Consider the following 23,606-nt stretch of genomic DNA (forward strand, 5'->3'; position numbering starts at 1 on the left):
GGAGAATGAACATGAGGTGCTACTGTTGCAGTTACAGCAGGATCAGGGCCCATTTGTCATTTTTCCCATCTGTTTTTTCTACAGATCCAGAATAGTTATCTCTGAAGGCCATGTATGATCCAAATGGTTTGAGTGTCAATTCTTGGTAGTCAGTCAGATAAGAATTTATCAAAAAGTGGGCAATATGTTGTGTTCTAACTGTTAGTCTTGCCAGCAGCCAGTGCTTTTCATTATATGCATTAAACTTCAATTTATATTTGCCACTTGGTTCAGTTGATATTCTTGCTGTTGATGTTTTTTACTGACTTCATGAAGAGTGGGAGAGCCCTCAGAATAATTTTTACTAATTTCTCTCAAAGGGAGAGACTTTCCATGGTCCAGCATGCCTCCCCGCAAGCTCACCAGGGAAACAGTCATCCTTGGGGTGCTTGATGTGTGGAAAGGAGGGGGGGGCCTATCCAGTGGGCCCTCTGCCATGGGGAGGCTTGCAGAAGCACAGCTGACAGGCCGGTTACCTCATTGCAAAGCTGACTCGTGCACTAGCCCACTAGGAACCAGTTAAAAGCTTTGCTCCAAAGCTACATTCTTCTGCTTGTTGCAGTATATTGGATAGGAGGCTGCATTCCCTTACACTGGAATTTCCTGTATTAGCACTGCACAGGAGTGGATTTATTTTGTAGTCCTTGAGATTTGAGCTTCATGGATTTTACAGCCTTTATGTGCCACAAAACAAAGATTTGGTTTCTACCGAGGCTTTGCAGAAAGGATTACCATCTGCTGACTTGTTGGTCTACCAAAGACTGATGTTCTCCAATACTGCAAGTGACCCTGACCAGGATTATCTCACTGAAGTGAGTATTATTGATGCTGCTCTCATATAGCTTCTGTTGGGTTTGGCATCAAATGTTGCTTTTTGCACTGATTTTTAGAGCTAAAAGAAACTTCTTCCCTTTTTGTTGTCACTTTGCAATGTAAACTGCTGAGGGAGGTCACGTTGCTTCCGTTGTAGCAGGAATATATTGATTACAATATGTACAATGGTAAATTAGGCCAGAGTATGGGCATCCTTCTTTGGTATTTTCTGTCCTAAACAATCCTATGGTTTTCTGGGAGTAAGGGTTCAATACCTTGAAGGAATTGTCATAGATTCATCCTGTATCTGGGGCATTTTACAGATGCCTATGAAGTCTTACCCTTTTCTTAAACTTAACTCAGTCCAGCCCTGCTGTAGTATTCCCACTTCTTAATTTAATGGGAATTAACCTTCAGATATCCAACCCCTAGATTTATAACTTCAATGAAATGGAAGCAGGTTGTGTAAGGCATTCTACGTTCAAGTGTGTAGTGTGTTATACTCTACTTGTGGAAGAGTGTAAAATGTCTACCTGGTTTTGGAAATACTTTATAGTGTTATTTAGATGCCAGGTTTTTCATTGTTCTGATAACATCTTCCTGATCTGCAAATTTTAAGAAGCAAATCATTAGGTTGTTGAGATTTTTAAATATATGTAAGAGATTTTGCACTGTGGTGTTGATTCAGGTCTTAGACTTGCACAAGAACCATGTGGGAGCTGTGGCTCTGTCAAACAGGTTTTCCAGAATTGTCTAGGCCCCTCTTTTCACTCACCTTTTTCTCATGCTCTTACCTCTTTCACTTCCTTTCCATTTTTCTACAGACTCTGAGTGACTGCTGCCATAGACTGTTTCCTTTGAAAATTCAGTTTCCCTAATATTATTTGTACTTAATAAGCTAAATTATTGATTCAGGATTTTCAAAATCTAAGTAAGGATACTTTCCACCTTAATTGCATACTAATTAACATTACGCTTTGTGGAGGATTAATATTATACAATCTGTAGCCCTCTCTCCTCTACCTGTAATCCAGAAAACCATTTTCTTTTGTCCAAAGATGACTGCTGTGCTTCCCAGTAGCCAGTGTGTGTTTTCACAAACTTGCCTTGGAGCTCCACCAAGAACAAGTCTCCACCCAAACATTCCTCATGGAGTTTTTCTATTATGCTGTTACAAGCTGTATGGTTAAATTACCCTCAGTAAACAACACATGCTAACATTTGTGGAGTATCTCAGGTAAGAAATTTAATGAGACCCTCCCTTATAGAAACACAGTCATTGTATCCCTGCTGCAGCTCCTGGTTGCCAGTGCAGGAAGATGTTGCAGTGCTGATGTCATCTCTTGAAAGCATTAATTTCATTTGCAAAATACTGTGGTTTTTCTGAAGTGTGTGAACTTTCCTTACTTTCCTTTCTTGAAATGTGAATTAATGCTTTGTTTTCATCTGTATGGCCTTGGTATGTATCCTGCCATTGTACACAAACCTTTAAAGCTGTGTGGCAAGGATGGCATGTTAAAAAAAATCACTGTTAGAGCAATTAAGTTTTATTTTCTGCAAGTCCTACTGATAAAAAGTATCCAGTGGTTTTCATTGCTGGCACCCACCTTGGTGCTCAGCTACTGACACAGCCACATGTCAAAGCACCAGCTCAGCCACTGAAATAAACTGAAGGTAAAGATAAGTAGTAGCAAACAGTTTAACCATAGTATACCCTTCCCTGCAGATGGTAATTCAGACCACATCTTGTGTGCTTGGGCTGTGTGCTGGTGATGTGCTGCAATGTAAACACAAACAGAATTGTTAAAGTTTAGAATTGTCATGGAACTCCTAGTTGTTCCTCTCCAAACTTCATCCCCGCCATTCGTATTTGAAACTATACGGCCTTTACTTCCAGAGTTAGCATTGATCCATGCAGTGTCCAGGTTGAGCTCTTTGAACACCTAAGATTAAAGTTCCCCTTGTTTTATAATTTCAGCTGAATTAAATGTTAGTCACTCCTTGCCGGGAGACATTGGGCTGCCCGTCACTGAGAAGCTTCAGTCTGGAGGCAAGTGCGCTTCAGTGCCAAGGGAAATAATAACCGGATGGATGGAAAGCATCTGGGATTGATGTGGTTTAAAGGTGCTGTTCGTGCAAGCTATTGTCAAGGAAGGAGTTAAGGAAGAGATTCACTCTTAAAATGCAGGTGCTCTAGTGCTTTCCCTGACAGATTTGTTCCAACAGTGTTTTGAATTCTGTTTAAAATTTGAAAGAGCTAAACCTTCAGGCTCTTCTCTTCCTTTCTTAAATTCATTTCCCTGTTTAGATGAAAAAGAAACATTTTGCAACTTACTTTAAACTTTCTTCAAAAGACCTGCTGGAATAGGAACATTCATGTGCAGCAGCACACAGGCTGTAAACTAATGTTAAGCACAGCAGACGGAGTGATTCTAAGTGCAATAATGGGCGAACATTAGACTGCAGGAATTTACCTAAGAGAAAACCTCAGGTGAGGAGGGACTGCCAGGCGGGGATAAAGCCCCAGTGAATGCACCAAATGATGGAAGAGTATTACCAGAGTAAAGAGCTGCATGTGTAAAATAAATATCGAAATGGGGAAATAGTGCCAACAAAGATAATGAAAGGTAGAGAACATTTTGGTTAAGTAACTGGTACAGCAGCATGCGCACACAGCCTCTGCTGCTCCCTATGGGATCTTAGGGTGTTTGTCTCTCTCTCCCTCCCCCTCATTTTGGCATTTTTTCTCTCGCTAATGACTGTGGCTTAACAGAGTTAACAGCATTAATGGGCAAATCTCCTTCCATCCAAACGCGGAACAGACTCTTTTGTAGCGCTCTGTCAGATGTTTTCAGGTGCGTACTTGCCTCTAAATTTCTGACAAACTGTTTTTCTCACAATTTTTGACTAATGCTGTTAGGATCCTGGCTGCTAGTTCCTTTCCCTGGCACTGGGGAAGTAACAAAACAAATGGGTTGAGGTTTGCATGATTTGTGAATATGAAGGAAAAAAAAGATTCGTGTAAAAAAAAAAAAAAAAAATACCCCACAGGAAAGAAATAATGGGCAATATGTTTCCTTTTGAACTTTTTCAGAACAACCTCTGGAAAAGGTGTCATAAAGCCCCCAGAAATGAGTAACAGCACAGGGACAAAGAAAACTCTGTTACAGATGTCTCTGCAAGTCTATGAGCAAATTGTTTTTTTCTAAATAACTCCAGAACATTACATGGCCTTAACAAGTTTCCCAGGACAGGAACTCCGAGTTTATTACTTACTCACATTGTCATCAGAAATTAATTTTGTCCCTGAAAGACAAATTGGCTGGTAGCTTATGAAGTTAAATGGAAAGAACAAGTGAGCATCTGTTTCTTCTGCATTTTGTCTCCTTGGTGTCTTACATATAAATGAATCAGAGTGTTCAAACTTAAATTAAGATCTTTGGCTAGATAAACAGTTAAAACTGGTTCCCATAGCTACCTCTCACACATAGCTGTGATTGCATTATAATCCCCTAGTAATCAGGTCTAAATGAAAGAAAGATGATAAGGGTGCTATTTTCAGTTTTCAGTACTGATTTTTATTAGCGCTCAATCAGATCAGGACTGCTTTGCCTTTCATCACATTGTGGCAGTGTTTGTAGAATCATTAGAGTAATAAAGTGTAAATCTTACCAAGGTGCATTTTTCTTGAGGTGTTTTATATAACGAAAACTCCAAAGATTACACTGGCGGGTACAGGAAAGATTTGTTTCTGCAACTGAAGTGAGGATGTAATGTATGCTGTATTCATTTATTCTTTACCCGAGCGAATACCTAATGAATTACCTCGCCAAGGTAAAACAAAAAATAAAAATGTCCAAAGAATCAGCCTGTCTGAACATGGTCCTAATATACCATATAGTGCAAGTACCGAGTTTAGTCATTTTTTTAATTTGCCTTATTATCTTGTATCATATCTCTCCCTGTGCATTACCATGCAGAAATGAATTACAGGCAAAACCACAAGCACTGCTATTACCAGCCTGCTGTTTTTAGTAAACTGGTGCAGCCCAATAAAACATCATGTTGCAGCAATATATAAGTATTTATTGTAGAGTAAATTTCAGCGGAACAAAAGCACATAGGGAGGCCTGATCCTGCTCATTCCAAAGGCAGTGACAAAGCTGAAGCTTGGCTTATGCATCATGTGTGCCTCACCTGTACCCTTGATTTGCAGTGTCCTTTACGGTGAATTTTACTTAATGGCATTGCTTCTGAAAGTCTCCTGACTGCCAAATTTAGACCAGCCTTCACCCAGCCCACAGAGGTGCTCCTGGGTGTTTCTGCATGCAGACCTATCCTTTAGCACAGAGATTGCTCTGTGTAGTGTTGCAGGAGCGTTCACAGAGTTTGCAGGTGTGCCCCACATTTGCAATTAACTCCCAGTTTCATACTGGATTGATTTTACCTTCCCATGCACTTTTTTTTTAAATATCTGGTGAGTGTTTTGGTGTATCATTCTCTAGCATAACTATCACGATCTCCCCATTTTAAGTATTCAATGCCTTGTGTATTTAATTGAGGAGTAAACTGTCCTAATAATTCAGTGCTAGATATTTACAGTCATCCACACAACTGGGGGAGTATGAGGTAGCAGCAGAAATTAGTCCCAACATTAGTTTTTAAATTATTTCTTTTAGAGCAGCAGGCAAACAACTTTTCTGTTTTTAAATGTACCTGATGTAGGAACGATGCCAAATATTAGCAGGTTATGCTTACTTTCATTTTTATAAAAGATGATTTTTTTGAGCCATCAAACAGTGCTGTTTGTGAAGTTACCAAAGGGTCGGATACTGTCTGATGTTAAGATACAGAGTATTTTAGAATGGGGACCATTTCATACATATAAACTGATAGTTAAGATAATTAGCTATTGGGATTCACGTCAGACAAAAAGGAATAAATCAGTCCATATGATGCTATAGATAAGGGAACAAAATTTATGTTTCAAATTTTAATCTGTTAAGACTTATAAGACGCAGGGAGGCTCTCAGTCTAAAATGATTAATTTGCTACTAATATTTTAAATTACAAAAAGCTCCAACTCAAATGCTGTTGCATTAAAATCTAGGCAGACGGTATTTTGGTCACAGAGGTTTTGTGTGCGTTTGTATGTTGACACACAAATGTACTGTGTCTAGAAGATGTTGCTATGTCTAATGACACAAAAGAGAGTAAATTGTAGAGCCTGATTATCAACAGATAACAAGACATACTGTATATAAATAAATGCTCAGCATCAAAACCCATTATTGGATTAGCTATATAATCATGTTTCAGGCTGTAAGTCTGTGCTGACAAATGAACACTTTTCATTTGGCTCAAGGTCCTCATCAGCAACGGAACTAATTTTACATTCTCACCCATTAAGTGAATAAGATGTGGAAAAAGCTGTCTGCTTTTTGAAGTGTAAATTTGCTGCTACAGGCTGTGCAGACCAAAGCTCTTTTGAAGCAGTGAAATGAGATCATCTCTAGGGACATGTGAACCTGACAAAGTTTAGGTCATTTCTGTGGAAGGTATGGTGAGGGGGGAGAACCATTTGGATATGGTTTCAGTAGTGACTTATATGGGGCAATTTGGAAGATGCTGAACTTTACAAGGTTTTTGTTCAAATTTGTGAGAGAACTTGAACTGGAAGCACAGATGCGAGCTTTCAGCCCTCAGAGAGAAACCTCCATAAACATCCAAACTGGGTACATGGCCAGCACAGTTTGGGAACACTCAGCAGGCTGTGTGCTGAGCCTCTGCTGCTCAGCAGAATGTAACCAAGCAGTTGTCAGGGTCTGGATGCTCCCCTTGCTTTCTCTGCTGTATGTATACCAATGGAGTTTCAAAAACTAGCTTGGGCGTTTTTCTGAAATGGCTGGAGCTGGAGGAACTAGACCATAACATCTCCCTTTCCACCCCTGGGAAGCCCCTCAGGAAAGAGGAAAATCACAGCTCTGTTTCTCATCCAGACACCCTGGCCCCCTAAATCATAGCCTGGCACCTGTGTTGGCTGACCCTATAGAAGCTCCTGGCTGTAGGGGAGCACGTCCTGTATGGCCAGAAAGGGACAGGAGAGAGGGGCTCAGCAAAGGCCCTCCATCAGCTGATGCCTGGGGCAGGTTACAGTAGGCTTTAGGCGTAGTGCGGCATCGTCATCAACCACAGCTCACGCAAAGATGATGAAGACATTGCTGACACCAGCTTAGAAGAAAAGAATCTCGTGAAAACCACTTTTTTTTTTTTTTTGTTTTAAGATTTCCAGACACGCAAAGTAGTGTTAAACCACTTTTTAGGATCATGAAAAAAATATCCCCAGGCAGTGTTGAGTGTCTAACCACAGTGCTTTTCATTTGCAAACCAACTAAAAATTAAGAAAGGCTTTGATTGTTCATTCGTTAATTTGATTTTACCCCCTTCTCTTTCTTTGCTCACTGGAACTTTCAGTCTTGCTTGAAAAAAAATTTGAAGTTGTTTCATCCACCTCTTTCTGATGTTTTATGGCCTACCAGTGGTCCATGGGCTGCAAGCTGAGAGATGCTGGCAGAACGCTGGGTAGTGCTGTGAGCGTGTAATGAAGCTAAAGAAAATGACGGGAAACATAGCATGAAAATATCCACCCTTGGTATGCCCATCTAAATGGGACCAGTTGAATCTTAGTTCAAGCACTCTGAGCATATGGTTTTGAAATTGTTTCTCTAAGAGTAATGGCTATCAAAGAGTAAAGATGTTTGTCAGGCTCTTCTGTAAGGAACAACGGGTTTTTAAAAAGATTCTCTAGGAAAATGATTGAACTGTTTTCTCCCATGGCATTTTTAACCAGCGGTATTAATGTGTCATGGAGGAACACCTGACCAGAACTGAGCGAAACCTAGGTGAGAAACCTCACTAGACTTCTCATCTGAAAAAACAAATGGAAATAACGTGACCCAAAATAAAGTGAGATGAAAGAGAGATTTTGTGCTCTCTTCCTGAGCTCACCATTTTGAATTTGCTGCTGCTGATGTCCTGATGGAGCCTCGTGCCCTCAAGCAGGAGTAATTCTCTGCTTTTCCAAGCACTTTAGCTGTTGAAATAGCTTTCCTGCAATCAGTGGTGATCATTCAGGACCTCTTCTTCAGTTTCCACATCAAAATAAAGCTGTTAGTAATATCTCTATACTTCTCTGGCATATTATGAAAGTTAATTAGTTAATGTCTGCAAAAGACTTTGAAAGTATAAAATGGTGTGGAAGTTCCAAACGTGATGCTGTGAGGGTCTGTCTCCCTTTCCCCAGCTGAAGGCAGAATGAGTTAAAGTTAGCCAAGGGGGGTAAGAGAAACAAGAGAGTCTTCATGAGTGTGTCAGGGGAAAAGGAAATACTGGAGAGAAAATAGACCCATTAGCAAATGAGGAAGGAGATGAAGTTAATTATAATTTTAAAATGGATGAGCAATACAACCACTTTTTTTTTCTTTTTTTCTTTTTTTTTAAAGAAAAACTCGGTCTTTAAAACAAAAAAAGTAAGGCAGAAGCAAAGACCTTGTGAAAACAGGTGTTTGATTAAAAAGTGAGGGGAAGAAAACCTGTAAAATGGGAATGTATGTAAATGAGCACGTCTAGATGAAACTCATCTTAAGGTCTTAAGAGCAATGCGAAACTAATGCGTTTTTTAACAATTTACAAGTAGTGTGGAAAAAATGTGGCAGTGGGGAAGAATCATATCAGAAGAAAAAAACCAACAAGCATTAAAAAAAAAAAAAAAAAGCTAATTTGTTTGGAAAAATGATACCAATGGTTACTGACTAGTAAGTATTGCTCTGTCCTGAAAGTGAGAAATAAAAGTGGAGTAAGCAGAGGAACACCACATCTGTTGGGTTATAAAGCCACGCTACACAACGGAAGTTTCATGGCTGGGTTACAAAGTACAGCAATGAAGAGCCGAGAACAAATGTTGGGTCAGATCCTGAGCTGCTGCTCTGCCCCTTTAAACCTGCAGGTCTATTTGTAACACCTGAACTTGAGTAAGTCATTTGACAAAAATACCTTGCAGACACATATCTGAGAAAAGAAATCCAAATTGGCTTTGATAGGAAAGGTGTCATTTGGGCTGGGAATGGCAGTATGAGGCCAAACAAAAGTGATCTGAAGATTAAAAAAAAAAAAGAGTCTGGTTGTAAGTATGTTATGATTATTTCAGCACAAAGAATGATTAAGACATAATTATAAAAAGAATACCAAGTTACTGTGTGAGCAGCAGAACTAGGGCATCGTGGCTCCCAGTGCATTCAGATGCTTGCATTCACTTGTATTCACTGGTGTTGTACAGGTTTTCTCCATGACAGCCCCTCCACAGTCCAGGCAGGCTGGGGTCTTGCTGGGCCATGGCCTGTGGTGGGGACAACCCACCTCTGCCCACTGGGGTCAGCTCTGTGTCACCTCCAATGGGCAGTGGTGTTTGAGAGCTACACAGCTTTCAGATGCAATCAGTTAAAATGGCCAGTTTTCCCAAACTCAGAGAGTAATCACATTTCCCATATCTATTTATTGGGAACTTAAATTTAAATATCTTGAGAAAGGATAAAATCTGAATGAAAACTCGAACAGAGCTCAAATTGCAAGTGAGCAAGATGCACTGTATTTTGAGACTGTCCCTCTCCTTTATATCATGTCCAAAACACTGTGTCTAATCAGGTGGACTGCATACAGGTAACATCTTTATTTTTCAGATACCTATTTCTTTAGATACTCTTTTAGAAGTTCCCCCGCACTAAAAACACTGAGCATTTTTCCAGTGAGCTACCTGCTGCATTTCAGTGTAAAGGGTTAAGGAAACAGGGAATTTCTAGACTGATTATTTTAGACTGTGTTATTTTTTAAAACCATGTTCATCTCTGACTGTTGAACATGCACACGCATCTCTGGTCAGTAAACACTGCTTCTTGCAGAGAATGAGGCATATAAAATTTCAGACAGGTTAAATATGCATGTCAGAGATAGGGGACCAAAACTAACTTATAATTTATTGTATTCAACCTCCAGAATAATGGCAGCCCTGCAGGTCCTGCAGACTAACACGGCAATGTCTTCATTGCTGTAGTGGGAACTGAACTGGTGACAAGAGCACTATTTCTTGTCTGTAAGTTGAAAGTATCACTGTGTTAAATGGAGCATCAGTAGCCTCTTATATGAGGACAGAAGAATGCAATTTGATTTAAAAACATTGGCATAATATCATAGTGCTACCTCTTTGTGTCTGTTTACTATTCTTCTCTGTTCATTAATACCAAATTTTTGAGAGGCTTCTAACACTATTCAGCTTCACAGGAAAAAAAAAGGTGTCATACATGGTTTCATGGCAGCAGGGAGGTGACAGCACACATGGGCTGAGAAGCAGAAATCTCCTTAAACAGCAGAGACTATGTAAGTAACACCTCAAACATGGTTTTGAGAAGAGTGACTTAGCAGTTTTCCTAGCTATAAAGCTGGTTCACAGTTGCATGGAAGTCTATGTAGAAATACGGTGCCCTGTTCACCATCAGGATTACAGAGCCTAGAATGGAAAATGTGGAAGGAATGATGTGAAAACACAGTTAAGCATGTATTCTGTAAGAGTGGTAAGGCTCAGAGAGTCCAGTTCACAACTACAGCCCTTCCCATCGTTCCAGCCCAAAGTTACCTTTGGAGCAGCAGCTCTGTGGGGGGGATCAGTGCACCCACAGAGCCCTCCACCTCGTCTTCCTTTGGATCTCATTCCTAGGAGCATTGTACACCTCTGCCTGTCTCTTGCCTGTCTCTTGCACAAGAATGCAGCTTTGTGCACACCAGTTCCTTCTGTGTTCCTTAGGATCCTGGTTCCCACCTTTCCCCTGACTTTCCTTCATGACTTGCTTATTCCTTAATACTCCAATGTAGTGTATTGTACATTTGCTGGGAGCCTAAAAAAGCAACAGATTTTATCGTTTGGATAGTAGATATCTAATGCCCATTATGGGCTGACTAAATTTAGTAGAATGGCAATCCACCAGACTACTAAATTTAGTTAAGGCTGTCCAGTCAGATCATTTTACCTAGCTTAATATTGGACCTCATAAGATAGGGCCTATCAAACAATATGTCTCCAGCTTCCCTAGCTGCAGATAATATTATTGTTACAGCATTTCAAAACATTCATGTTGGCGTTTTTAAAACCTTGACTTCTTTAATTTGTATATTATGTTACAAGTCGTAAAGTTAGTCAAAATTCATTTGGTTTTCACTGAAAAGATCACTCCTCAGAAAAACAAAACAAAACAAAACAAAAAGATCATGCTGATTTTGTTTTAAACAAAACCTTTCACTTTCCATGTTGCAATTTAATTTCAATTAGAATAGAATGAATTTTATCATCAAAGGTAGAGTCCAATTTGTAGTGAAATTTTGCACAATATTTTTCATTGTCTTCATGCATTTCTAGTTACCATCAAATCTCAATTCTGTTCCAGAGAGTAAAAAGCTTTATGAGAATCCAGACAATCTGGAATATGACATCTCATTGCAATAAACACAAAATTATCTTGTGCAGAAAATGAGATCTTGGTAAGGATCCCATGCACAGCAGCTGGAGTTACGGCTGTGGGATCTCATATGACTAAAAGAATAGTGTGTACACAGTAATCAGCTCTGCTGTAATTCTGCCATGGTATATGGAAAGGAAATTGCAGTAGCACTATTCTAGGAGTAGTCTGCAGACTTTGTCTTTTTTGGTAGGTCTTGAAAGGGAGCCAGTGTCTCCCCATCCTGAGTCAACCATTCCCTATCTAAGTAAAGTGAACTGAGATCATCTAGATACTGGTCTTCATTTCTAATGAGCTTTCCCAGTAAAACAGGAAATGTTAATCTTGGAAGGGAAAAAAAAATGGTCAAAAATCAGCCAGAGAACATTTAAAGGTTTGTTCTGTACTAGCAGGGCTAAGAAAAAGGCCTGAGAAAAGTGTGTCCTGGGATCACTCACAGTTAAAGCACTGATTAATTAAGCAGAGGGTCATTCTTCAGAAAGACTGGAGGGCAGTTTGGGCCCTGGGGCTGTAATTTGGACACTTCTGGAGTTCTAGATACACTGAGCTATTCTGCACTGGGCCTGTGAATATGTGCATTCTTTTGGCTGAACAATGGCATCTTTATTCAAATGTGAGCCACTAAGTAAGTGGCTGTCTCCTAATATGGGTGGTATTTCTTCCTGCTCTGCCTCAATCTCCGCTGCTTTCCTGTTGCCTTATCAGTGCTTTGTAGCACAGCTGACAAAATGGAATCTGTTCACAATGCTAAAAACCTCCCCTTTCAGAGACACAGAAAAAAGAGCCCCAAACGCTTACATATCCTCCAATTCTATGGCAGGGTGTTTACTTCTTTAAATTTGGTTCTGCTTATCTGACACTGTTTTGGAAATTAATAAAATGGTGCCTGGCTTTTATTGTTTTGACAATGGGAAGGAAATTAACCCACAACTGTTACAAGTGTTTGATCCAAACAAGGGAGATAAATCCACAGTTTCGAGAAGCCTCATTCTCTGTTTGTCAGGCATCCTATTGCATCTTACATGTCTGAATTATTCCTCCCACTTTTAGCAGCAATACCATCTACGTAGATGGTGCTCCTTCATCTTGCTTTATGCAAGTATTTCTTCACGGTAGCTTTATTTGCTGTACCTTAACCACTGTTTCTTCTTACTCACTGGCCTTAGCTCTGCCAGCAGGTAGAGAAGAGGTTGTTTGTCTGAAGAAACGAGGGTGGGGTGGAAATACTTCATGCTAGTTAAGTCAACCAAAATACTATCTGAGTTACAAAGCATACTGGAAAATTAAACAGAAGATCTGGGCCCCACCTGTGCTCTCCCAGGAGAGACTGAGAGGAGTTTTGAGAGCTAGGAATGCACAGTTCCCTGCAGGTAGGTCTGCAGGGAGAGGCAACTCTGACAGTGGTTATGCAATGTTCCTTGGTACTAATAGTGAGTTGGGTGACAGCAGGCTGGCTGTGATATTGCACTGCAGAGATCTGGGACTTTGCTTATCACAGCAACTGGGCTGTGATGCCATGCACACAGCAGACCTGTCCCAAAGCCCACCGCGAGCAACTGATTGCTGTTGGTGTCATGGGGATCAGTGTGACAAGACCAGATATGTTCTGTGCTTCCATCACCAGGAGGAACCAGGCATCTCTGGCTGTATCTGCCTCCACAAAAAGCCCTTCCTAAGTATCCTGTATCTGTATACTGATGCTGACCAGCTGATACTGTTCAGAGCCCTGAGCTGGTGTTTGCATGACTGTGATGTAACATATCAAACAGACCATCCTCACAGTGGGGATCTCCGTGAGGGCCCAGCACTGAGTGGCAGCCACTCCTGACACAAGCCCTGCTCCTCTCCAAGCTCTGGAGCGCGGCAGCAGCACAAGGCAGCACTGTGATGCTCACCAGTGTGAGTTTTCACCCACCTCCTGACTGAACCTCGATGGAAATATTTGTCAGCCTTGGGGATGGGGACACAATGGGAAGACAAATGACTGGGGATGTCCTCAGCTGCTGGCTGCTAGGCCCCTCTGACCTGCGAAGTGTTGTGTGAGAAGGCTCTGTTGGCCTGTGCCTACTGGGGATGGAAGCTATGAAAGGGCCACGATGGAGCCCACGATGGAGAGTAGAAGTTTTGCATTAGCTAGGGTAAGTTACCCACGTGGAAATTGAGATTCAGACCTGAATGAGATGGATTGGCAAAAGTCTGTTGTTACTGTCGCATGTCTGACCTCTTGAAAATAACATTAATTCAGAAGTTAAATTTGTTCAGCTGACAGTGATGGAGTGTTTGGGTTAAGGAGGAGATTTTTCAAAGGCACAAAATCAACTTAGCTGTGTGTTAGGGCTACACACTGCTATGCTGCAGTAGACCCAGTGCAGCAGGTGTAGGCTGCCAGCTACCAGAGGCACACATTGCACTGAGGGATGTTCTGAGCCCTTCCCAAAAGAACTGCCATTCCAAAGGTGGTTCTGAAGGTACGGATCTTTCTAGACGCTTTAAATACAATTACATTGGAAATTACTACTCCTGGTTTAGTACCTAAGAGGTCAGTTAGACCTGGCAGCTGCAGACATGGATCTCATAGCAGGCTTGGATGGGAGAAAGCACTGTTGCCATGATTTGGAGATATCCCTTTCTTTTCTAAGCTACACTGGCAGCTCATGATCACAGCATGTCAGAATGACATTCACTCTATATTACACAGAGCATATAAAAGTCTGTGTTTACATTGTGTCTCCTTTGCCCTTTTCAATTTTGCTTTATTTTTTTAGTTCTGTAATTTAAGCAGTACATATTTGGGGATGTTTTTTTCCATGCCTTGTCTAGCTTTATGGCTTGTTCTGGCTGAGGCATCCTTACATGATTTGATTTTACAAGAAATATAGGCTAGTATATATGTATGTAATTGTTCCACAGTGAACCAATCTGTCTGGAGCACTGGGGGAAGATACATATGAATACTTTTTTTCATGCTATTTACAAATAAAATTGCTAGAACTACAAGTGATGCAAAGTATTAGGAACAGCAACAATAAGACTTGTGCTAGTTAGCAGGAAGCATAAAAGTAAGCAAGAGAAAAATTCATCAGTAATATTTTCATCAGAAATAGAATCTATTGTAACCAGGGGAGAGAAGCACGAGTAGGCAAAACCGACTGTGCTTAGAACCAGTATGTAAAAGGAGCTACAAATCACACACTGCTGAGTGAAGTCTGATAAGCCAAAGTCTGTTTTGTCTACCAGGAGAGTCTTGCTGTTGTGCCTGGATGTTGGGCAGGAGGTGGGCAGTTGTGTCTGCCAGGGGCTGCTGAAATGCCCTGCATCAAAAGCATGGAGCAGCCCGTAGGAGAGGTGAAGTCGTGTCCAGCTGCGGGTGACCTGCCACTTGGTCCTTATGCTGGTGGCAAGTGGTCCCCTGATACCAAAGTGCTGAAGGAAGCAGCACAAAGTCACTTAGATGGAGAGCAGGGACCCTTTATGGAGTAGCTGCTGAGCCTTTGCCATACAGAGAAATCTGAGAGGGCTTTGGTGTTTTGAAGTGGACCAGTGCAGAAAACAGCTGAGAGCTGAAGCTGATGCAGAGCAGGAAACTGCTTAATAGAGGGAGCACTGCAGTGGTATCAGCAGTGTGGTGTCAGCTCTGCAAGTGCCGTATGCTAGGGCTTATTTAAAGTGGCTACTGTGAAAGTCTTCAAGCCAGTTAATTACCAGTTTTTGTTATGTCAGGAACTCCTTGAGTTAAAGCAGAAAGAAAGAAACTGTTCATGAATATGTTTCAGTTCCGTTCCAGTTTTAAGGGACAAATTAAAAAAAAAAAAAAAAATGGGGAGAAAGAAACTGATAAAATGATTTAGTTCATGGAAGGACTGAAAAAGCTGAAATTACATATTATGCCCCATCTGCTCTTGCATAAGCCATTGAAATGGCTGGAGACTTAATTGGACTAATCTTCCATTGCAGTTATGCGTGAGCCTTAGGGAGCCATGAGGTGCATATGGGCCAAAGCACCAGCCTATGAAAGCAGGACAAATTATCCAGCAGCATTTTTTAAAATAGTAGGTGTCCAGGTAAGAACAGCCAAGAGGCTTGACTTGCATTTGAAAAGCATTAAGGGCAACTGAGAAATTTAATTTGATTTATTCATCCAGTGGACTTTAAGAGGTATGAAAAAAGGGTAGAGGTGACTTCAGGCAAGAGAAAACTTTCAGTGGAAAACAAAAATCTATAGAGGACTTTAATGTAGACTCATTGCTTACACTGGTTTTGTTTCTCTGCAGCTCCTTGTTTGCTGTGAGGTTACTGATAGACCACGCTACTGCAAGTGGATTCAGGCCTCAAAATTCTGTCTGGTCAGAACAAAAATCATATTGCATGCTGCATATTGATTTGAACTGCAGATACTGGAGCAAATGGGAGTCTCATGCTATCAGTATTCTTCAGATATTTACTTTGCTGCCTTCCACTGTTTAGAACACCCTGAAATCACCAGCACATTTACTGAGTTGAGGTTTAAAAGCAGCTTAGGAACAGTAACAAATCACAGTTTTTAGCACTGCTGAAGGTTGGAAGAATTCTATTACCAAGGGTGTGCTTTCTGCATGCATTTGAAGCCTCTGAAATGACCCGTCATGTATAAAAGTGTCCTAGTTTTTTTCACAAAGACTTTGTTAAGAATTAAACCTAACTCTTGGGAGAAAAAATGAGTTCAGCATACCAGAATACCCGTCTTCCTAATTCTTACCATGCTGCGAACTGAAATCCCAGGCCTGCCTGTATATTACGAAACTTTTTCCATCTTGAAGAAAGCTTTTATTATGTAGTGCCTATAAGCACAATAATACCTCTGCATATTGAGACAATGCAGAGGATACCAAAACCCACCTGTTAGATTTTTTCCTCTGTATAGCTGACATCTTCTTGGTTCTGATAAACATCTGGGTGCTTGGTTTTCCAGAAGTCCCCTAAGACATAGAATCATAGAATGTCTTGGGTTGGAAGGAAGCTCACCCAGTTCAAACACCCTGTCTTAGTCAAGATTGCCACCCCCTAGATCAGGCTGCCCAGGGCCCCATCCAGCCTTGAGCATCACCTGGGACAAGGCATCCACAGCTTCTCTGGGCTGCCTGTGCCTGTGTGTCACCAGCCTCTGAATAAAGAATTTCCTCCTAACATCTAAAGTAAATTTCCTCTCTTTTAGTTTAGAACCATACCCTCTTGTCCTATCATTATAGACAGTGTACAAAGTTGGTGTCCCTCCTCCTAATGAGCTCCTTTTCAGTACTGGAAGGCTGCAGTGACGTATCCTGGAGAACAAGCCCAGCTCCTTCAGGCTGTCTTCATGAGAAAGGTTCTTCAGCCCCCTGATCAGTGTCCCCCTTCTGGACCCACTCCAGCAGGTCCATATCCCTCTTGTGCTGGGGGTCCTGGGCCTGGACACAGTATATCAGATGGGGCCTTACAAGGCAGAGTACAGGGGGACAATCACCTCCCTCTCCCTGCTGACCACCCCTCAAGTCTGTTGGCCTTCTAGGCCTTGGCAGCATACTGCTGGCTCATGCTGAGGTTTTTGTCCATCAGAACCCCCAAGTCCTTTTCCACAGGGCTGCTCTCAAATGAGTTCTTCTCCCAGTCTGTACACATATCTGGGATTGCCCTGACCCAGGTTTAGCACTTTGCACTGAGCCATATTGAACCTCATTAGATTCACAAACATGGCGTAGATGATAACTGTATGGAGAGGTTGCTGACGTTTCACTTTTGCCGTTTCTGCCCCCTCTTTCCAGGGCTAGTTCCCTTCCCGATGGCCTGAGGGCTCTGCTCAGTCTGCCAGAGCCCATCTGCCACATGCTGAGTTCCCAGAGTTCAATTTGTGAGGTCTTTGCTGTGTTGTTCTTTAAAGTGCTAGCTTGGCCTTTCTAATACATTTTCAATGGTTGGGATTAGCAGAGCTTGTAAGAACATAACAGACCTGTCAGGTCTACAAGTCCACTCGCCACCTCCACCCACTTACATATATTTTTAAATAGCTAATTAGGAGATAATGCCAGTGGAACCAAATACTGTTACAAGATAATGATCTCACACTGCTACAAAAATGTTAAGTGGGAATGTTTATTTTCAAAGGGAAGAAACACTGATCGTGTGCCTAATCCTATAATTCTTAAGCAAGTAAAATTCCTGTAGATTTCAGCAAAGCCTGAGGTGACAACATCCTATTACTGTGATAGTTTTCTGGATACCAAACGGCTGTAAGTGATGCCGTCATTTTCTCTAAATGACACTGGTGCAGTATTGGAACAGATGTTTCCCTTACCTTTATTAGCCTGTTGTATCTTCTAACTTGGAGGACAAATTCTGCATGTGCTTCATTGCACCAACTTAGATGATTTTTAGATGTGCTTTAGGAAGCACTGAGCTGTGGTTTGGATGAAGTTATGCTTATTTTTAACTTCCTGACAGCTCATAATGGCGATGCGCAAGCCTGTGTTGCCTCTGCAGGTTCCCTTTGGTACACTGAGGATTACCTACATTTAAATCAGAGGGCTTTTCCTCTATCCTGCAGGCAGTTCAGAAACAAGGGCTGTCTTAAACTCGCCTGTCAGGAATAAATCACCCATCATTCTGGAGGGATGAAGGAGTACACGTGGACAACAGGCACAAGTCCATCAGCTGCTCTGGCATAACTATCCCATGCCGCTCCTTCCAAATAAGAGATGAGGTACAATTAGGGGCAGCCTGACCCCTCTGTCAGGCTCATCCTGATGTCTGTGTTCCCATCATAGTGTTGGTGGAGGCTGCTCTGTGTAAATCCAGCTCTGGGTCTTCTCTGGCTCTGCAGTGAGGCAGTGCTTATGGCATGGGTTCATCTGCCTTCACTGCTTTTTTCCTCTGGCCTCCCTTTAGATTCAGTGTTGTCCTAAAGATAGGTGAACACTGCACTGGGAACTTGAGGCAGGTGCAGAGCTGCTTTCAGAGAAAAACCTGTCAAAGAAAGTATGAAAGTTTATCCTGGATCAAATCTACTTTCACAACTTGTTAGTTGCACTATGGAGAAGGTGGCCAGTGGTTTTTAGAAATTACTGCTGCTTTCACAATTAATGAAGATTCATCATTCCATTAGATCATCTCTAACCTGCTGTAATTGTTCTGATTTTTATTTTTTACCTTGTTCTTCAGTTCATGTCTAAATACAAGAAGATGTTTATATTGCATACATTCAGCTTTAATTGGCCCTTAAAAGAAGGTGTTGATTAGAATCTTCTCAACATCAACAGCTCGCTCGCACAACATTCTCTAATTACTGTTTATTAATTTAGTTCAAGTGGCATAGTTGAAAGCCCTGCTCAGATGGGAGAAGTAAATTGTCACTGGTATTGAATATGTAAATTATGTGCCGGGTAAGTTTCCATGAAGAATGTTTAAAGTTAAATGCTACGCACATAGAGCCTTCTAGTTTCATCTAACCCGATATGACAGCTTCGTAAGAATTGTCATGAAAATTTACCAGCCCTGGCAAAAAACTGCTTGCCTATATTTTCCTTTTTACTATTAGCATAATCATGATGATAATAGCAATTTATTTGCTAGTCAAAAAATAAATAAAAATCATTCACACCAACTGGATGGAGGTTTGCAAGGCTGCCAGTTGAATGTGAACTGTGCGTTGCAGTAGTATAGACATTCAGCAGCCTGGATTTGTTGCCCTAGTGCAGTGACCCTTCCTTCTCTTTAATTAGCTTATAAAGTCAGAATTTCTTAAACAAAGTGCTCATTAAACATTGCCTTGTTATATTACTTTAAAATGCAATTAAAAGTTTTAAGATTGCCGCAGAGTTTGCATACCGTTGTCAGTGCCCATGTCACTCGCTATCAATTTCCACCCACTCACATAGATTGGAGGCTTCCTGTTAAATATAGATGGCCTCCATAGCCTCTGTGTATAGAGAAGGCATAAAGCAATGTACTGATGAGGATGATGTGACTGCATCATATACCTGAAGGAAGAAGGGAATGGAGGGGAGGATATTCTCAAGGTAGGAGAACCTGGGAGTTTTCACTGTCCTTCACTCTGCACTTGTCTCTGTGTGTTCCTGAGAAGTGTGCTGCTTCAAATCTTCCCAAAGAAAGTTGCATGGAAATACTTTGCAGTTATTGTATTATGCATCCGAAGCAATGAGACGAGACAGTGCTCTCAAAGGGAAAGAAAAATATCCAGTGCCTGAATTGTGCAGGGGCCTTCACCCAGTCCTCACACTCTTGCTGGCTGCTGTTATCATGAGCAGCACTAATCAATTCCAGGAAATCTCCACACCAAGCATTATGTCACACGTGGTTACATCATTCTCTATAACCTCTAGGGCTTCCTGCTGACATCTTCGGAGCTCTTATACTACCAACTGGTATAAAAAGAAGTGCCAAACAGTATTTTTAGCCATTTGAGTCTGCCAAAAGGAATCCAAATGTCTGCATCTTGCGCCTTTCACCTGCTGATCTCATCTTTGCTGTCAAAACCAAAGCAATGCTCTGTGGGTTTCCCCAGGTGTTTATATAAAGGATATCAGGAGCATGTGAGAGGGTTTTTGAAACAGAAGGTGCTAATGCCACTGCAAAATTTATTTATTTTTAATGCCTACCAGATTGCTAATCCAGCCTGTCAGTTGTGTAACTTCTGTTGTAACTTCCACTACAGGAGATTATTCCTTTTTTTTTTTCCTGTATTATTTCCTAGGAGGTGCTACTTACCAATGTGAGTTATGTTTTGCTTCAGGATTGACTTCCAAGTGCTGTTCTGTGGGGCGTTTCCCCCTTCCTCCCTGCAGGGCCACCTCACAGGTGTGCAGGGGACAGCAATACGCTACTGCTTCTCCTGCCAAAGTCACTTTCCCAGCAGTTCAGTTGAAAGAGGCAAGGCTCAAACCCTATGCTGCAAGATTATTCCTTCTTGAAACCACTGCAATGTCTCTTGGTTTGAGTCTTGTTTATTATTATTATTTTCTGGTTTATGTCTTCCTTTCATTTGAACAGTTTGATTTTTGTGGCTGTTTCTGTGTTTGTTCAGTGCTGCAGTAGATAACAACAACATGATTAAATTCCAGCTCTGACTGTTGCAACATAAGCGCTCTGCCTTCATTATCCTTGGTGCCTAAAACTATTTGATCTCTAATATGTTCGCCTGCAAGTGTGCCTCATTTGCATGATGAGGCTAACTGGTGAAGCCTGGTTGCATATTGGTCTCTGATTTCAGTTTCTTCAATCAGATGCGTCAAACAGAAGGAACTATTAGAATTGCCAGCAACTGTATTTTTTTTCTACGAATCATGCTAGAATACTGGGATTCTCAGGCATTCTTACGAGGCTGGACAAATCCACCAATAAAAGGCATGAGAGGGATTCTCATGGAAAGCCATTTACAAAGCAGGGCTGTGCTGGGGATTGCTGGTCTGCTCTGGTGGCACAAGCTGTTAAGACCAAATCCAATAGCTGGGCACCCTCCTTTGTTAAGCAACACTTCCCATAGCCACTGGCCTGAATGAGGGACGGAACTGTGTCACCTAGCAGAGACCTCTCCCTGTGCCCAGCACAGCCAGGTCTGCCTTCAGCCTCTCTGAGGGTCAGACTATGCCCCAGCTTGCGGCCACCCTGCCTGGGTGCTTAGACCCAACTGACACTTATTTGGCTGCGCGGCCTTCTTGGGTTTCACTGCCCAAAGTTTGCAGGGAGAGAAAACATTTTTTCTTACCTCAAGCATTTGGGAACACGAACCTTTCTTTGTGTCTAAAATCGAAGCAGAAAAGAGCTAAATGCAAATAGAGAATAGAGACGCAACAGTCCTGAGATTCATGGCAATAGCACTGAAAATGTTTCAAGTTGCCTGTTTCCTTTATGGATCATGCTTAGGGTAAGCTGGTGGGTTCTACATAGTTTTCAGTATTATCTTAAGAAATGTGATTTGACCCCTTGCAACATCCCTTGTTTCTCCCATTACAGAATTCTGCTTCTTAAGTGTTGTAATGTATACCAAAATCTGTATTTTCATTTAAGACCATTTTTAATTGAACTAATTATCTTTGTGAACAAAGAAATGTTTCTTATTCACTCAAATGAGTTCTAGATTGAGTCTTCATTTCACACATAAGAATGACTGCTTTCTTTTTCTCTTAGGATAGGACAGATAGCAAGAAACCAAACGGTGCAGAGGCAAACAAAGGAACCCTGAGGATCCCATCAGCAGTGATTGCTTTGCACACGAACGGTATTTCTTCCCCAGCATATACTTCCAAGAATTTTTTAAAATGTCATTCATATATCATCTGCACTAGCAGACAACAGTTGCTCCAGAGAAGCTGTTGCTCTCTATTAGGTCAATGATCAGTGAACTAAACATTTTCTACTTAGGCCTTCATATGATAAAAGCCTAAGAGCTTTGAAGGAGCCATTACAGACTATTGTCTAGAAGAAATATCCATTTGAAAATTCTGCAATTATGTACTTCTACATAGCGTGTAAAAGGAGCTCTGGACCCATTATGGGTTATTGAGTAAATAATGTCTTTTTAAAAGTGTCTGAGTAATTTATACATAGCCTGTATTGGCAGCAAGGAGTGATTGTAGAATAAACATTGTGTCTTCCTTTTTTAAAAAAATCTCATTTAAATCCCTAAATAGCAATTAAAAAAAGAAATCCCTGATGCAGTTTCAGTTTTTCAATAGTAGTCAGTAGCTAATGTCTCTGACTTTACTCCACCGTATTGCACTGAGCCAGTTTTCTCTGGTGTGTGGTTTTTGTTTTTTTTTTTGTGTGTGTGTTTTTTTTTGTGTTTATTGGATAGAAAAGGCTTCATTATCAAATATGATACAGAGGTGTCCAGAGGCCTCTGAAAGTTCAGATCCACAGTCATCAGACATGCCCATAATCAGGAACAGCCACTCATCAGAAGAGCCAAGAGTCCAGAGAGAAAAGCCATGAAGTCGGTCCTTGTTTCAGAGAAGAATTGAGAGGAAATGTGTTGTGTGAGATCACAAACCTCTATTCTCTTGAGCAAGTTTGGTTTCTTGGCTTTATGTTTAGACCTTCTGTAGAAAGGCACCACGTGAGATCACCATTTCTGTGGATCCTCAGTGCTAATGCTTGCAACAGTCTTGCTCCTTTGTAAGACGTCCACAATAGCTTTGCTCCAGATTACTGCGCTTTCAAGCACAGTCACTGGTCAAAGCAGATGTGAAAATACTGCAGTTCAAAATAGCTATATTGCAACAACAGTGCTAAAAAGCAAACTTCTGTTCCTATGTGCGGTGTAGTCCTTCATTTCATTTATCACGTTACTATCTACTGCAGTGGAGAAAAGAAGGCTGTGGGGTGACCTCATTGCAGCCTTTTCAGTACCTAAAGGGAGCCTGCAAAGAGGAGGGGAATCAACTCTTTGAAAGGGTTGAAAACTGCAGAACGAGGGGAAATGGTTTCAAGTTGAGGGGGGAGATTTAGGTTGGATGTCGGGTGGAAATTCTTCACTGAGAGAGTGGTGAGGTGCTGGAACAGGCTGCCCAGAGAGGTTGTGGATACCCTGTCCCTGGAGGTGCTCAAGGCCAGGTTGGATGGGGCCCTGGGCAGCCTGGTCTAGTATTAAATGGGGAGGTTGGTGGTCCTGCATGTGGCAGGGGGGTTGGAGATTTGTGATCCTTGAGGTCCCTTCCAACCCTGGCCATTCTGTGATTCTGTGATTCTGTGAGTTTATCTTCACATCTCCAAATACCTGTTAGGCCAAGCAATTTGGAGGTGCCACATGGAGACTACAGTATTTATATATGCTTAAAAATCATACAGGGATCCCTACCTGAGGGTACAAAGTAAAACAGTTCTCTGCTTATGGTGATGCTCCAGCCTTAACTCTTTTATGCAAATTTCCCTGGCATAAGTTAGAGATGAAGTCACTTAATTTGTTGTTCTTGAATCTGTGCGTCCAGACCTGTAAGTGGTCTTGCTCAGAAAATACCCTGAAAATCAGCAGGAAGCAGACATCTGTTAATAGGACTGCCAGGGATTCTGAATTCCCTTTTTGGAGGCTATGTAATACCTATCCCTGCTGTATGAATCCATGTGCATGTTCAGAACAGATCGTGTGCTTCCCATAGCTATGCTGGTCAGTCACACCTCAAGAACATAGTCTTTAGATCTAAATTTGAGTCATTGTATACAAAGTGT

At 41.4% G+C, this 23,606-nt stretch overlaps 1 long non-coding RNA gene across 3 annotated transcripts in view; it reads left to right on the top strand.

Annotated features, from left to right (window-relative positions):
- The window catches only part of LOC125693851 (uncharacterized), a 69,722-nt gene that overhangs the window by 14,278 nt on the left and 31,838 nt on the right, over window positions 1-23,606 (top strand). For all 3 annotated transcript variants that reach the window (XR_007377276.1, XR_007377277.1, XR_007377278.1), the window contains exon 4: window positions 21,570-21,660. This is a non-coding gene — a long non-coding RNA (uncharacterized LOC125693851). The remainder of the gene's footprint in view (window positions 1-21,569; window positions 21,661-23,606) is intronic.

This window comes from Lagopus muta, chromosome 5 (assembly GCF_023343835.1).
Source record: "Lagopus muta isolate bLagMut1 chromosome 5, bLagMut1 primary, whole genome shotgun sequence".
Classification (NCBI taxonomy): Eukaryota; Metazoa; Chordata; class Aves; order Galliformes; family Phasianidae; genus Lagopus; species Lagopus muta.